We start from the raw sequence: 13,453 nt of genomic DNA, 5'->3' as shown, positions 1-13,453 counted from the left end.
TTTATTCCAGTGAGAAAGGCAGAGAGACGCTAGGTGAATCAGTACGCTGTAAATGTCTGTCGCACAAATGCTAAACTGTTATGTAACGGAATACTAACAAGAGTGCAATGATTTGCAAAACATATAGTTCATACTTGTAACTCAGGACTGAGATGCTCATCATTTACTTATTTATTTGCTTTTAAAGGTTGAGGAACCTTTATTTGCCCATAGGTAAAGGTAAAGGGACTCCTGACCATTAGGTTCAGTCATGACCGACTCTGGGGTTGCAGTGCTCATCTCGCTTTACTGGCCGAGGGAGCTGGCGTACAGCTTCCGGGTCATGTGGCCAGCATGACTAAGCTGCTTCAGGCAAACCAGAGCAGCACATGGAAACGCTGTGTGCTTTCCCGCCAGAGCGGTACCTATTTATCTATTTGCACTTTGACGTGCTTTCGAACTGCTAGGTTGGCAGGAGCAGGGACCGAGCAAAGGGAGCTCACCCCGTGGCAGGGATTCGAACCGCCAACCTTCTGATTGGCAAGTCCTAAGCTCTGTGGTTTAACCCACAGTGCCACCCGCATCCCTTATTTGCCCATAGGAGCCACTTTATTCCCATGGGATAGATCTCATCACTACAGGCACCCTGTATTAGTTCAAGGGTTCCTTCTTTCAAACTGGGATCCTGGGGAAGTGAGGAGATACAGACTCTGAACCATTCATGGTTTGAGCAGAGTTGCTACTTATTGAAAAGAACACACCAGGTAAGGTGAGTCTAGTCTAAGTACAGGTCAGGGCAAGGCGAGGAAGGCAGGGGAAAAGACAACAGGACCTTGGAGAGCTCCCTGATGGCAATAACTCTTTAAGGGAACTATTGCCTTAGCAGCATCTTATGAGACCTTATGAATTCTGCCTGCCCTGATTTCTCCTGTTATTCCTGCACTCTCCAGGGATCTGTCTGTTGCACAAAGGGCCACTGCCATATTGTGCCATCACTGACTCCACTCTGTTGGGGTGATGAGGGCTGCCTATGATGTATGTCCTCTAAAGTGGAGACCATGGGCAAGTCTACATCTTCTTGCCAGGATGCTTCAGGAGCAAAGGTGGCAATGGCTTGCAAAGTGCTGTTTCATCTTCCTCTGAGCTGCAATGCAGATTGTGGCCCGGGGGGAATAATAATAATAATAATAATAATAATAATAATAATAATAATATTTTTTTATTTATACCCCGCCCTCCCCGGCCAGAGCTGGGCTCAGGGTGGCTAAGACCAGGTTAAAAATACAGGTTAAAAATACAATTTGAAATGCAGGGGAGGGAAACGTAAGGGTCAGACTGAGTCCAAACCAAAGGCCAGGCGGAACAGCTCTGTCTTGCAGGCCCTGTGGAAAGATGTCAAGTCCCGCAGGGCCCTAGTCTCTTGTGACAGAGCATTCCACCAAGTCGGGGCCAGTACTGAAAAGGCCCTGGCCCTAGTTGAGACCAATCTAACCTCCTTGCGACTTGGGATTTTGTACTGTCTGCCCTTCCTGAACATGAAAACTGGCTCTTGGGAATCAACTAGAAATATATATATATATATATATATATGCAGGTTTTGGTGTCCTCGGGTGTCTTCCCGTGTAAAAGTTGGGGTGTCTAGGCGACGTTTCGACGAGGTCTCACTCGTCATCTTCAGGCTGGTGCTTTCGGCTTCTTGTTACTGGAACAGAGCAGGATCTCAGTGTTTGAGTTCCTATAAATACTGTTGAGGGGGTGTGGTGTATAGCCTCCAATGTTCTGGGCAGAGAGGAAGTTCCCAGGCTAGTGTGCCTTTTCTTCTTTTGTTCCTTAATTACTTGAGGGATATCTTGAGTGATTTCTTGAGTGATATCCTGAGTACCACTTAGGTGGGTCATTAGGTGTGGATTAGTTGCTAAAGTCTTTGTGTCTTGACCTCTTGAACTTTGTGAAGAGTTTTTCTGAGAAGATGGCTGTACTGCACTTAGTTGTGCTCTGGCTTGGCTTCGTGTATAGGGGCGAGCTGTGGTTTTGTGGCCTGTGTCAGCCAGATCTGTGTAGGGATTGCAGGGGGGGGGACCCTGCAATCCCTACACAGATCTGGCTGACACAGGCCACAAAACCACAGCTCGCCCCTATACACGAAGCCAAGCCAGAGCACAACTAAGTGCAGTACAGCCATCTTCTCAGAAAAACTCTTCACAAAGTTCAAGAGGTCAAGACACAAAGACTTTAGCAACTAATCCACACCTAATGACCCACCTAAGTGGTACTCAGGATATCACTCAAGAAATCACTCAAGATATCCCTCAAGTAATTAAGGAACAAAAGAAGAAAAGGCACACTAGCCTGGGAACTTCCTCTCTGCCCAGAACATTGGAGGCTATACACCACACCCCCTCAACAGTATTTATAGGAACTCAAACACTGAGATCCTGCTCTGTTCCAGTAACAAGAAGCCGAAAGCACCAGCCTGAAGATGACGAGTGAGACCTCGTCGAAACGTCGCCTAGACACCCCAACTTTTACACGGGAAGACACCCGAGGACACCAAAACCTGCATATATATATATATATATATATATATATATATATATATATATATATATATGTTTTAAGGATGCCAGCAACAATGGCAGCTGTGTGCCAGTTCTCCCACCTCCCACAATGTTGCTCATGTAGTGACATAATCTTATTATGCACCACTTGCCTCCACCAACACTAGCAGCTGCCAACAGTATGGGACGGGGGGTGGTAGGAAATGTCACGCTATAGACTTGACTCAAGGCTGCCATGTCAAATAGAATAGCTACAGTTCTAAATGCAGGACCCTTTTTATTCCAGGAGCAGAGACTACAGCCTAGGTGAAGGTAAAGGGACCCCTGACCATTAGGTCCAGTTAGGACCGACTCTGGGGTTGCCGCGCTCATCTCGCTTTATTGGTCGAGGGAGCCAGCGTACAGCTTCTGGGTCATGTGGCCAGCATGACTAAGCCACTTCTGGCGAACCAGAGCAGCGCACGGAAATGCCATTTACCTTCCTGCTGGAGCGGTACGTATTTATCTACTTGCACTTTGACGTGCTTTCAAACTGCTAGGTTGGCAGGAGCAGAGACTGAGCAACGGGAGCGCACCCCATCGCGGGGATTCAAACCGCTGACCTTCCGATCAGCAAGTTCTAGGCTCTGTGGTTTAACCCACAGTGCCACCCGCTTCCCACAGCCTAGAGGTGCCTGAATATAACCCAAAGAACCTACTGAAATTCCCAGTTCCTCTGAAGCAAGTAGCATGCAACACCCAAAAGGCCTTGACAGCAATCTGTGTTTTTATTCAGCACATTCAACTTGAAAAGGGCATGAACAATTAAGTAGCAGCTTGTATAAAAAAAACATTTTAAGATACTTAGGTTTTACACATTCTCTAGGGAATTCCAGGGAAACCAAGCAAAAAGAAATATCTAATAAATGTAGCATGGATAAATGCAGTCTGATGTGCAACTGTATGTGGAGATGGGGGTACCTCACTTCCAGCTATATATACCTCCTATTGATTGCTGAATGTTCTATTAAAATACAAAAAAAAAATGTTTTGGAATAACTGACACTGAAAATAAGTGTATTAACTATCATAGCCATTAGAAAGTCAAACAAGGATCAGGGATAAAGAACAGGGCTACACAAATGTTTTGGGCTATCCACTCTGACCCCAAGGTCTCACACCACCAGCTTGGACCACCTGAGTTTACATGTGAAATTAAGATGTTTTGCCCATCATGTCTCACTTTACACTTGTTTACACTGAATTGCATTTGCCATTTGGAGGCGTTCTTTTGAAGCACTTCACAGTTCTTCACTGCTCACCCCTAACCCTCAGATCATTTATAAATAAATTTAAAAACACATTTCCCAATACTGATCCTTGAAAGACTTTACTTTCGACACCCCTCCTATCAGGAGAACTGTTCATTTTTTCCTGCTCTCTTTTCCCTATTACTTAAGAAGTTCCTGATCCACAAGAGGACCTCATCTCTTCTTCCATGATGGCTAAGCTTATTCAGGAGTCTTTTGTAATGTTCTCAGATGTATAGATAACCTTGAACAAATGGAGTGATCCCTGTTACATATTCTTCAGATAATGTTCACCTCATTTTTTATGTTAGGATTCCTCTCTCACAGGAATCCAATCTCCCCCTTCATAAAAACCTTGACACCAGTTCACTTTGATCTCATTCCCAAAGAGATTTGTTCAGCCTGATACTCAGTGTGAAGACTTCCTATTCTCAGCACTTGTCTGGTGAACCTTAGCCTCTACTGCAAACAGGCTTTCACCTTCTACTCAAAAGCAATCCGTCACTTCCAAATGGAACAAACTAGGAAGACAAATAAAAGTTCAGCACAGCTCAACTCTTTTCACACTGTGAATATCTCACAGTATATGATTATGACATTTTACATACTGTGAATAGGAAGCTTGTATTAAATAGAAGAGGGTTACTTAAGAATTTTCATAAAATACACTATATGGTATAATTTTAATAATGTGAGACAATAACAGAAAATGCTTGTAATTGATTTCAGCCCATTTTCTTGACTTGGGAAGAAAAGTCTACTAGCCAAAATGGCTATTCATCCAGTATTGGAGCACCAGGCCTCTTTATACTAATTCCTGGAACCAGTGGCATAGCATGGGGGTGACACAGGGGTAGTTGTTCTGGGCACAAAATTGTTAGGGGTGCAAAATTTCAGCACACTGTGTTGCCTCAATACAGCTTTGCACTTCTGTTGCCGGGCTCTGTTGAAAACACAGTTTCTCCATGTGAACTAGGAAGTGACCTCTCCAGACGACAAAACAACTTTTCATTTCTTAACTCTACAGCTGCGATCTTCTGGGTGCTCTGTTTCCCTCCCTCCCTCCCACCCGCCTACCCTCCGCACAGTCCTGGGGTGCTGGCAACCCATGCTACACCACTCCCTTGGAATCACAAGTAGGGGGAGCACTGTTGCACTCAGGTTCTGCTTTCAAACTTCCTATAGACATCTGACTTGCCATCATGAGAAGAGAACACTAGATGGGCCTTTGGTCTGATTCAGCAGGGCTGGTCAGATGTTCTTATGTCTTCATTCAATTTGCTGCATTAAATGTAAAGATAAAGGTACGTCCAGTCGCGGATGACTCTGGGGTTGTGCGCTCATCTCACTCTATAGGCTGAGGGAGCCAGCGTTTGTCCGCAGACAGCTTCCGGGTCATGTGGCCAGCATGACTAAGCCACTTCTGGCGAACCAGAGCAGCGCACAGAAACACCATTTACCTTCCCGCCTATTTATCTACTTGCACTTGATGTCCTCTCGAACTGCTAATTGGGCAGGAGCTGGGACCGAACAAAGGGAGCTCACCCCATCACAGGGATTCAAACCTCCAACCTTCTGATCGGCAAGCCCTAGCCTCTGTGCTTTAGATCACAGCGCCACCAGCGTCCCGTGCATTAAATGTAGGGATGTGCAAACCCAGACCCTTTATTTTCATCGATATTTCCACTTTTTGGGACAACATCAGTGTGCACATTCAGGATGCTTATCTGCAGCAGCAGATATATTATTTCTCTGCTACAGTGGCTCTGAATAATTTGCATGCCTCCCATATGTATTACTACCTGAAACTTCACATTACGTTGCCTACTCAAAAGCAGAGACACGAGTGCAGTTCTTACAAATTATTCTTCACATTACACAGGCAATTGGCTTAATTGTACATGATCGTCTCTATTTAAAAGCACGGACAAGGAAATAAATTTATGCAGATCTGAATCATTATTGGACATAACTATATCCTGTTTCTCATTCAAAAACAAGGTTTATGAATACAGAATTGAATCATTGCTGAGGTTCACATGTGCAAGTGGCTTAACTGTGAAATAGCTTGTAGAATCAAAACACTGTTTTGCAGATAATATTTAAAATATTTGCAGAATTAAGAATTTCATAAATCATCTCAGAAATAAGTCCCACAAGTTCAGTGGAGCTTACTCTCAAACAGTAGATATGCATAGGTTTGTGTAGTAACTGTATTCTCCTCAGATATTTCTACACTTGATCACACAGCAGATCACAAGTTCCATACCATTTCTAACATACCTCTGTTAAGCACTAGCCTGCTTTTGCTCTATATTCTTCCTAGTATGTCTCACCAAATGTGCCATCTGAAATTTTATAGTCTAGAGGGGAAAAGGTCAAGCAGCCGACTTTTATTTCCTTTATCTCTCCATCAATATTTGCTCAGCACATTTTTATGAAGGAACATGATGTCGTATTAGCCCATCATTCTAAGTGCTAAACTAATTATATTACTAATTACTGCAAAGGTCATGTGTGAGATTCAGGGGAACGTACTAAACAGTAAACGAGTTGCTATTATTTGCCAGCACAAAGACTTTTAAATCCTTGCTATAAATAGTGTATTTCCTTTCAATTCCCAAGCAGAGCAAATTATATGCTATCATTTTTTTAAGCTTCAACAGTACTTGAAATCAATACAAATGATGCCAAAGATACCCATTTCACTACTAGAGACGCTGATGAAGTTCACTAATATTGGGTTTATAATACAGATTTTCAGAGCTCATAATAACACTTGTTCTTATTGCTCTTTGTCCAAAACTCTTAACCCATTTCTAATTAATAATGAGGTATATTTCCAAATGATATCCCACTTTTGCATCAATTCAGTAAGCATCCATCCGCCCAGGTCAGTGGGGTCACTAGATGCCGCTTCCGCCTGCCTAGATATTGATAGCTTTAACCCTTGCTTGAGCTTGATGAGACACTGTCCTGTCTCCCTAACAGCTGCATTTTTGCCTTGCCTTAGTATTCCCATTGCTTGGTTGGGGAATTGAGCTTCCCGTTTCCAAACAACCAAGTCCTGTAGCCCACTTCCACTATTCCTATTTGGAAGCCCTATGTCACTTACAGCATCAGGGTTCATTCCATTTGAGGGGGAGGTTTTGGGGAATGAAGGATGCAGCCCATGGTATCATGGGTAACACTGGCATCCCTCCCCACAAGTGCCAATGCTGTCATATCAGCTGACATCCCCTCCATTTCCATATTGCAGCAGCCATGGCATCTGGAATCATAATGCACAACACACAAGGGTACCTTGCGGTTGCTTAGGATCTACAATTCCAAAGTGGCATTGCCCAAATGTTCCAGAATGTTACCAGCTAATTTAGAACTAATAAAAACAACCCAGCAACTCTCATCATTTTTAGCCCAGATGTAATTCAGGTGGAGGAGGGATTCATACATCTCAACAAGAGGTGGCACATTGGCCAATGTTAGAAGAACTGCAAGGCGACATCTGTCTATTGAAGGCACGTCCAATTCCCAAGAGACTGAGAGCTACTGCCAGTGTAAAAAAACTGGCAGTGATCTACCCATTGACATTAGAAGGAGGGGGAACATGCATGGGGTGGGTGGGTGGGTGGAAGGGGAGGACAGGCCAGAGTTGTTGAGCTTTTTGATGGATGGAATGACAATCATCGTATCTACAATCGACAACAACATCCGCAAAATGCGCAAACACATTATGCCATGGGGGTTGGGGGTCGGAAACATTCATTTGACTGTTATTTTAATCCCATGATCGATAAGGGTCCCATGATCGACAGCGATCTACCATGAGCACCCAGGGATCTACCTGTCGATTGCAGTCGACCGGTTGCACATGTCTGGTCTATTGCATCTTCTTATAAGCAAAGGAACCACCAGGGTTAACAACAAACAAGTCCATTGTGTTTACTACAGATAAGAACTTTTACCAGCTTCCTTAGATTTCAAACACTTTGATTATTACTGTTACTATAATATATTTCACAGTGGAACAGTCTGCTTTAGGAGATGGCAGACTAGCCTTCCTTGGAAGTTTTTATGCAGTGGTTGGATGGACCTCTGTCAGGGATGCTTTAGTTGAGATTCTTGCATGGCAAGGGGTTGGACTAGATAATGCACAGGATCCTTTCCAACTCTACAATTACATGATTCTAAGTAACTAGTGTACTTTATTTATTACTTTATTTATATCCTGCTTTCCCCCCCTGACCAGTGGCAGATTTCAGGTTTTCAAATTTCACCTTGTGCAATGCTAAAATTGCCTCCACCTCTCACATCCCATTCTACAGCATTGTTGTGGTGCCCCCTGCAGCACACCACCGTGTGGCCAAACCGGTCGAGCTACCCTAAAATCACCTCTGCCCTGACAAGGACTCAAGACAGCTTACAAATAAAGAAAAGCTAGAAACAGTCCTTTAAAAAGCATTAAACATTAATAGAATTAAAACATGCCCTCTCTCTCCATATATATATGCATGCAGATAATAACAATGAAAACAATGAAAAACAGCATTAGCTCCACCAGCTTAAGCCCTACCATACGTGTGTGTTTGTGGCAATTATTGCAGCTCTCTTGTTCTTTGCCAACTATTGCATTATTCCTACCTTAAGGCCACCACATGAGACATGAGAAGGTACTTGAAGAGCTTCTGAATTATATATATATAAAAGTTAAGTGTATTTGTCCTTTGTGGCTGCAATTCAATAAAGCTATAAGCCCACATGGGAAATAATTGTCGAAACAGCCAGGGGTTTCTTTGGAGCTTCCGCTGCAGCTGGGAAGGCAAGGCAGGTTTTACTTAAAATTTAATCTAAAGAATTGGTTGGTTTGCCAGTGTATGTTTGGTTATTCAGAATTTTCCTCAATTATTTTCACTGCAGTCTCAAGGATATTTGAAAACTGCCAATGGCCTGTGGGCGGCAGTTTTAAGCATCGTCTGATTGGGGCGAAAAAGTTAAATCCTTTGAGGACTAGTATTCTAACAACCAGGTAAAGGTAAAGGGACCTCTGACAGTTAAGTCTAGTCATGAATGACTCTGGGGTTGCAGCGCTCATCTCGCTTTACAGGCTGAGGGAGCTGGTGTTTGTCTGCTCAGCAGACAGTTTTTCTGGGTCATGTGGCCAGCATGACTAAGCCTCTTCTGGTGCAATGGAACACCGACACCAGAGCAGAGCATGGAAACACGGTTTACCTTCCCGCCGCAGCAGTACCTATTTATCTACTTGCACTGGTGTGCTTTCAAACTGCTAGGTTGGCAGGAGCTGGGACCGAGCAACAGGAGCTCACTCCATCACAGGGATCCGAACCACCAACCTTTCAATTGGCAAGCCAAAGGCCAGGATTTACATCCAAAAGTCACATCTAAACCAAACGAAATCATAAACTTCCTAAATGCTGCAGCAGGTATCACAAACCTTTTCAGACTGCAGCGCCAGCCACAACATGTCTGCCATGGGGATGATGGCATAACACAAAATAGGAGAGAGTACAATGGTGAAGTTTTCCCCACAAATGTATTTCTATATGGGAAAAGGTTGAACCTGTTGAATTTCTGCCTGGGGTCCTGAGGATTGCCATTGCCTGGTGTCCAAACAACTCACTCAATCACCACTTCACTTATTGACTAAAAATGCTGAGAAGTGGGGCCAGCCAAGCTTGCTCTTTTTGCAGAAATCATTTAGAAGGGTGCCTACACATCTTGCTTCATAACTTTCTTTCTAGGAGGGCTAGAAACATACTCTAAAAAAAGAAAGAATGTCACTGCAGGTGCCATGGTGCCTGCTACTGCCAGGCTAGCAACTCCTCAGCTACATAATGCACATGGTCTGCATAATGATGTCCTGTTGACCTTGGCATGCAGTATTCTGGGACATAAAAGCCTGGTCAACAGAGTCACACATTCATTACTGGACAAGTAGAATATCAAATGTACGCCTGGCTAAGCCATTATAGATGGCACCACAGACAGCATTTACAAATCACCTGTTGTCACCTCAAAGGCAATAATTTTCTGTGCAGTTGCTTCAAATGTTCATCTATCAGTTATCAACACTGAGTAATTTAATTAAAAATAATTATAATACACATGGATGTTTTTCTACCAGACTGACATCCATGCCTGGCATTACTCTTCCTTACAGGACTGCACCCACAGAATCATTCTGATGATCAGTAGCAAAAGATTTTGTTCCATTTCTACTAATGCACCATTCACCAATATGCCAGGTCAGCATAGTGCAATACTGTACATCATTTTAAAAGTGTGAGCCCTTGGGGAAGAAGAGGAGGAGGAGGAGGAGGAGTTTGGATTTGATATCCCACTTTATCACTACCCTAAGGAGTCTCAAACCAGCTAACAATTTCCTTTCCCTTCTTCCCCCATAACAAACACTCTGTGAGGTGAGTGAGGCTGAGAGACTTCAGAGAAGTGTGACTAGCCCAAGGTCACCCAGCAGCTGAATGTGGAGGAGCGGGGAAGGGAACCCGGTTCACCAGATTACGAGTCTACCACTCTTAACCACTATACCACATTGGCTCTCCTACAGGAGAAACCTATACAGCATCATGTTCATAGATGGTGCCACATACATTTAAATTGCACCAAAACATTTGCATAAAAGTGGCTTAAGATTCATTGTGATTCGTTCTCCCACACTTATCATTTAGATGAGATCCACAAACATAATTGAGCCATTCCATTTTAACAACATCCACAACTTACCACAATCTTCCGATTCCCTGCTCAACCAGGTGGTAGTTGATTGGCCTTTGCCCAGAAGGGTCAAGTGAAATTTGTTGAAGACCTCAAGTCATAGAGATATCCAATTTTTCAGTGACTAAGAAACACATCTCTCAGTTGCAAGGAAATGACAGTATGTATTCTTCTCCCTGGAAACAAAAAAATAAAATTAAGTAAAATGCTGTTCTAGAACAGCAGCTGCTGCTGCGTAGTTAAAAAAAAAAAAAGGCTAAGGGGAAGGAAACAGAGAAAGAATATAAAGACTTAGGAGAGTTCACTTCCATATGGAAAGCTGGGAAGAAAGGGGCTACAGTTTGATGGCAGTGCATGCAAATTTTCTGCAGTTCAATATATGGCATCACTAGTTAAAATAAAACCAGGTAGCAGATGATATGAATGATCTCTTTCAGATCCTCAAGAGGCACTGTCAAGTCAGGTCTAGCCTGCCTGTTTTTCATTTGAATTAGGAGCAGGTTTCTATAGAACTCTCAAAATTCAGAGATTAAGTAATGCATATGTTAAATTACTCTGACAACAAAAATAGCTCTAGTTTACCTTGCAAATGGAAAATAAGTGCATGCCAATGAACAGCGTATTGTCAGATTATAATATAGATCATGATGAACCAGAAGTTTTGTAAATATATTGAACTATCAGTGTTGTGTAGAGGATCTTTCAGAGTTATAAATGACACACGGAGAGAAATATTTAAATTCCTAAACGGGGGAAAAAGATACCAACACCCACAATAACTAATAGGCTTCTAAAGTGTAATCCAACACAAGTGTGGCTTCGGGGCTTGTTCTTTCATGTCAAAAGTACTTCAAGCTCCTCTGATAAGGTTTTATGAGCGCAACACTATACAGTAGTCAACACTGCTGCAGATAAAGAGTACATGCCCAGGAACTCCTCACAAGTGCTGTCAAATAATTAGCTCTGTGTCCTTGACATAATTACTCTGATAGGGAGTGCATACATGCATATTTGAGATAGGTGAATTCTTACTTAACCAAGCAGGATATAATATGCTGCATTATTCTGACCTCTAAGAAAATAAAATGGCTACTGACAGGGAGGGGAAGGGAGGGAGGATATCAGAGCACCTCCAAGAAGTTTCACATGTATTCATTTTCTTCCTTATTCTCTCAGTCCTCCTTGAATGAAAACTCCCCATCAATTTTGCCACTGCTTTCTTAGATCCCAATGACTAAGTTTCCAGTTCATCAGGTAAATAGGAAAACTTACCCTGTGCGAGTGTGTGTGCACACATGACCCACACATACAACGATCTTGAGTTTGGACACTGTGATTAAATATACCAAGACAATGTGTCAAAGTAACTGGGTCACCAACAGAGACTTAGAAATCTGCCTCGATGTGGCCAGTGGAGTTTTTCACTATTTAATTAAACCTCATTACAGTATAAAATGTGTTCTCCCTAACAGAGAGCACGTGTTGCGGTGGGGCCTGCAGGCCGCCCCATTGTTGCTGGTTGTATGTTTGGTGGGACTCAGCAGTGATTGGCCAAATTGGGTCACTGGGGAGATTAACTTGTTGCTAATTTGGGGGAGGGGTCAGAGGTTTTAAATGCTGGACTCCCAGCTATGACTGTCCTCTTGGGCTGCTTGCACCGGATCACCCACCCACCCTCCCTGAATTGGGGGGGTTGTTTGCTTTGACCTTGCTATGCCTATCATGGGGTCATCTGCTTTTGGGGCAGGGGCCTGGTAGGAATTTTGTCCATTTGGCTGATTGGCTGGTGCCATTTGGTTTTTGCCTACTGCATAGCAAATCGTCACAACTTGTAAGGTTGGCGGTTAGGCATTGGTTAAAATTGGTTGTGGAGGGGTAAGTGCCTACCCCTCCAATGGTGGTGCTGAGAGGGAATTCCGTTAAAGGAATCCAGGGGCTTCCCATCCTTTTCGTCCTAGTCCCTGGCATCGGACTTGGGCCGGGCAAGCCACCAGGAACATGCGGGTGAGAAGTGAGGGACTGATGCCCAGCTTCATTTCTCCCCAATATTTGTTTCCCTGACTGGCTTCCACTGGAATCCGGAAGTCAGTTCTGTCCCTGGGGCAAAGACAGATAGTCGCAACCAATGTCTAAGCAACTTGTGTGTATTTCAATAAAGTTGTGGCCAAAATCATGCCAAAAACCTTAAACAAAAATTGATGTGTGATATGTGAGTTATTGGGGTAGCTTGGGGACCTCGACACGCAAATACATCTGTATGAGTCAAAATTGCTACACATGCTGAATATCACAGGGAGGCCTGAACATTCAACTGCAGGCAGTATCAAGTGAAAGCATCTAGAGGGGCTCAGAAGTTCAGGGAACATTTCTATGGGGTTGGAAGCCGTTGACGAAGCAGAAGGCCACAATAGCCATTTTCACATCTGCAATGGTTTTTCAGCATTTATAGTTCTGTATCCCTATATTTTGGTGCCCATTTCATTCCTTCAGCATAGTGGCCATGATCCACTAATGTTATGGCCCCAAGGAGTGTGCACAGCGTCCTTCAATTATTAGTAATGGCACATAAATATACCCTGCAACCCCCATCTGCAACAACCAGCAATGGGAGTTCCATGCATGTGTGAAACTCTAGATCACACCAATGCTTCCAAGGACATCATCAGGCAGCAAATGTTAACGAATGCATATTATTTTCTGCAGTTGCACAAAATGTCTTGCAAGCAAGCAATTGAAAATGGATTATAAACAATACCTTCCTTTCCTCTCTGTGTATCAACTTTTAATATAAACCTTTTTACTAACAGGCCAAATTATTTTTAATTTGATGGTGGAGAAGTCAAGGGAGGAAGAAGCTGCCTTTACACACACATGGAG

The 13,453-nt window shown here is 43.3% G+C and overlaps 1 protein-coding gene across 6 annotated transcripts in view; it reads right to left on the bottom strand.

Annotated features, from left to right (window-relative positions):
* The window catches only part of CDH18 (cadherin 18), a 603,832-nt gene that overhangs the window by 244,487 nt on the left and 345,892 nt on the right, over positions 1 to 13,453 (bottom strand). For all 6 annotated transcript variants that reach the window (XM_081918195.1, XM_081918191.1, XM_081918192.1 and 3 more), the window contains one exon: positions 10,586 to 10,752. The gene's annotated coding sequence lies outside the window, so the exon portion shown is untranslated. The remainder of the gene's footprint in view (positions 1 to 10,585; positions 10,753 to 13,453) is intronic.

This window comes from Podarcis melisellensis (assembly GCF_964234715.1).
Source record: "Podarcis melisellensis genome assembly, chromosome: 7".
Lineage (NCBI taxonomy): Eukaryota > Metazoa > Chordata > Lepidosauria > Squamata > Lacertidae > Podarcis > Podarcis melisellensis.
The sequence above is the reverse complement of the archived record's forward strand: the minus strand, read 5'-3'. Positions and strand labels throughout refer to the sequence as shown.